The sequence below is a fragment of the Linepithema humile genome, chromosome 1, assembly GCF_040581485.1.
Source record: "Linepithema humile isolate Giens D197 chromosome 1, Lhum_UNIL_v1.0, whole genome shotgun sequence".
NCBI classification, from domain to species: Eukaryota; Metazoa; Arthropoda; class Insecta; order Hymenoptera; family Formicidae; genus Linepithema; species Linepithema humile.
In genome coordinates, this window is record NC_090128.1 from 36092495 (window position 1) to 36096785 (window position 4291).

Genomic DNA, 4291 nt, shown 5'->3' on the forward strand with positions numbered 1-4291 from the left:
TGTCGCTCATTATTAGGCACAAGCAAAAGCAATCGTTTTGGCAAATGCGTTCTTCATCGAAATCAGTCTTTAATTGCGCATGATATTCTCAATAAAATCAATTGCTGTATCAGAATAACATAATTTTTTTTATTCAAATAAAAAACAAATTTATTTATTCTTTATAAAATATTACATAAATTAATTTATTTGAATTTATTTCTTAAATAAAAATATCATATCTTCTTATTTGTAAGAATAAAATAATATTTTAAAATATATATTTAAAAATGTTTAGAATTGAAAAAAAGCGTATAATTCTGTCCCAATTATCTCATTCTCAGTCGACGAGGCTTGAATAAAGCAGGACAAAAACGAGTTGTAATGAGCGACCTGCTATGCATTCACGACGGTTTAGTTGCAGTGCCTTCGGGATGGTCGAAACGTATAATTTTCAGACAGACGTAACAAAATAGATCACATAAAATTTAATATGTATTTCGTCGTTTTTTATCGTCTAGCGACAACCTCACGAAATACTTGTTGATAATAGCGATGACTCCGACCCGTATTTTATGTAATTTTGCAAAAAGTGGTCCGCTTATTCCGTTGAAAATTCCTTCAGTTCGTTTATCGAGTGGGTCTCTTTAAAGGAGTTAACAGGCTCTCTTACCGAGCGGTAGTAATCGATTGAATCAACAACTTATTGTTTGCAGTTGATAATTTAAAAAAAATTCTGTAATACTTTTGCAAAAAGGATAACTCATTACTGTTGCAAAAATTAATCCAATTCTCTCCACTTTATCATTTTCTTTCTACGTTTCAACATAAATTACGCAAGCGCAATAAATTTTTTGCTATTTATTTGAAGAAAAGAGATTTAGAAGAAGGCTCTCGTAGGTTTTTCCGAGAGGTGTTTGACGCATCGTAATGTAACGCGAACATATGTAATCGACAACATAAAATAATATGACATGTAGAAACACGATGTAGGATAATGTAATATACTGCATCTATGCTGATAATAGAATGTTGCTCTCTTGAGACAACAGCTCGTTTTACATAAATATTCGACGCTCGAAACAATAGGATGCCATGGGTAGTATTTACCGAAATAACATGGAAGCGTAAACGTTATGGACTCATCCATACAAACAGCCGTTGAATGGGCGTTTCTCAACCAAACGTAAAGACAATGGAAGCATGATCATACGCCGAGCATGATGCCAGACTCGCTTCTATAAGCTTTTTGTACATATGCATTTTTGCATTACATATATATACGATATATGCCAATGCTTTCATCGCGTTATCAAATCAAATATACGGAAGTATACTCCGTTTAAATTGGGTCAATATACATTGTTGCGTTAATTTAAGCTATTAATGTCCCGAAGGATATCAGCGCAGCATTCAATTAGACAATTTATTGGAATTTTTATTTAAATTTTTTTTTAATTTAGCTTACAATTTATTTCGATTAAGAAATTTTGTGCAATTTAAGGAGGTATTCGTGAAAGGCGCGCGTTATAAAATGTAGACTGCAGGATACTTTTTTTCAGCAGAGCGCATTTGTGTTCTCATTGCATCTGGGAGAAAGAAAGGACTCCACGAGCACAATGGTCTGCGTAATTAAGGGTCAGAAGTTTTTAGCTTCGTTAATTACGCGAACACTTTAAATGACGCTATTATCATTCCACGAATGCTACTGGCAAAACGCTATGCGTGGTATAATTTCATTTTTTTCTTTATCAAAACATCTTTTTCACCTGGATCAATGAAAAACCTAGAGCAGCAATTTTTTTAACATGTTTATATTGGTAATCGCTATTTTTGGTTTTCGGAAAAATAAAAAGTAAATTAGATAATTGATTATTTGATTTTATTTATTTAAATATATGAACTTAAATTAAATTTCGTCCATGGTTTCTCAAGAGTTAACGTTTCTCAATAGATATCCTGGTTATTCAATACTTCCAAGAGTGAAACGGTTCGTTGCATCGGCAGCAGATGGCACCGTCGGGATATAATTGTTAATCTTGTTTTTATGTAAAACTAAATTTACGAAAATACAAAACAAAAATTCACAAAAAATGTGATATAATAAATGTGCCAATTTTCTAAATTAGCAGTAATAAATTACATAGTATATAAAACTCTGCAGAAAAAAAATTAATCATTAAAAACAATTAAAATTATTAATAAAACACACTACACAATATATTATTGCCAATAATTTTGCTTTAGAAACTTCGATTTATATATTGTTAAAATATTTAACGTCTAAAATTAAACAGAAAAAAGATCGCGACAAGCGACAGTTCCATTCAATATACACTGTGCCGAATCAATTGGTAAAAGAATCTGCAGTCTATAGCTCTTATGGCCATCACAAAAAGATTTCAAACATAAATCAACCCACGTTCAAATAAAAATTGAGAAAATCAATCTGCAGCACTATTGCTATTCCGAACGGTATCGGCAAAATCTCTGGAATCCAGTCGTCAAAAGTCGTGTAGCTAAACAAGAATCAAAGCGTGCAGTCGCGTGCGGGGCTCTCGAGCTCGTTGACCTCGCGCTAGGCCGGCCAACCGGGCATAAGTTCAGCTTCAGCCGTTTGCTCTCCGATCCTGCCGGCGTTCCTCCGCTCCCGCCTTCTCTCCTTCGACGGAGAGTTATGAGTGGGTTATAGTTTTACGAGACCAAGGCCCGACTACGATTGCCCAGCGAGAAGGGGGGGGGAGGGAAGGCTGCTACCTTCGAATTCGGACCATTAGTTCGGCACGGCAATTCGTCAAATCGGGAGAAATGTAGTATCAATAACGCACCACAGCTGCTGCCACCGAAGCATGCATTTCCCTGACGCGCAAATTGCCGGGGCCTTTTCGAACGGACGCGAGCGACAATCGTTTCCGATTTCGCCCACACTTGCTCCCCTCGCACCGCCGGCCCTTCTCTCCCTTTAACCAACCGGCACCTACTGTTTTTTATCCGACGTCGATGCTTTTCCGTGAAAGCGCGCTTTTTTCTCCCGCTCGCCAATCCGCCGATTCATCGCCGGCACGAATAACACAGTTGAACTAATGGCGGATCATCGTCACTATAAGTGGATTTAATCTTTGCTCTCTACCGTCCCCGATGAATTCTCCCTCGGTAAGGGGGATAAAAATAGAAATTTTCGTGACGCGATTACGACGTGTATATATCATCGTGGAATTTGGAGTGGAAATTGAACGAGACGCCGCACCATTTGTTACATCGCTCTATTCTATTTATCGCGTTGCACATCCCGGCGCAATCGAAACGCGCAATTCTATTATTGATATACACCTGACATTTAGCGACTCGAGAATCAAACCATGCAACACACCACGTGTCCCGTGACTCGGGACTTTTCCCGGGCTTTTCCTTCGCAACCGACCCCGTGTCAGCGTTAATTTCCGCGCGGTTTCCAGTCTCTAAACCGTATTCGACGGAGCTTCCGTGGGTGTCCGCGATGTGTGTGATGTTTGCGGATAAATCCTCGTCCCTTTTCCCGCTCCGCCCGCCGCCACCTTTCTCCACCGCCACCACCTTCTTCCTCTCCCGCCGATTCTTCTCCTTTTCCTCTCGCTTCCTCCGGCATCCCACGCTAAATAATAAATACGAGAGGGTTCTTCGGGAATACCCCGAGGGTGCCATTAACGGGGTACAGGCCCGCGCCCTCGGACTTACCCTCCCGCACACTTCGAGACCCACCCCCGTTTTTCTCTGCCCTCCTCTTCGCCTCCTTCGGCTTCTTCCATGACCCGAAACGCGAGTCTAATACACTTAGAGGCGAGACGCGCGCCGTGTGCCGTGTTCTATGGAAAAAGGGCGAGGGTTCCAGCGATCGCTTTATGGAGACAGCCGCCTTTCTTTCTTCTCCATCTTTCTTCTCTTTTCCTTTTGCCTCCTTTTTTTTTTTTTTTTTTTTGAACTCGCCGGGGCGGGCGTCGAATCAATGACTGGCTTGAAATTTATGAAAAGGATCGAAAGATCATCCCGTTCAGCGGGGACAGTAACCGGGAGGGGAGAGTTAAGGGGGGTAGCCGCGCTAATGTTTGGGATATTAATGGGGGTGCTTCTCGTATCTTGCGCGTTGTAAATTGCCGCGCTGCATAGAGGGCCTTTACACTTCGATCGAGTTCACCTGAAGGCGTCTACAAGCTCACGTACATGATCGAAACTTACCGCGGTTCGGTGCAAGCGACAACCCGAGTCGAAATTTAGCACCTATATTGAACCTTAATCTTTTATTTTGAGGTAGGCATAAGAGAGTCAAAGTAGATGT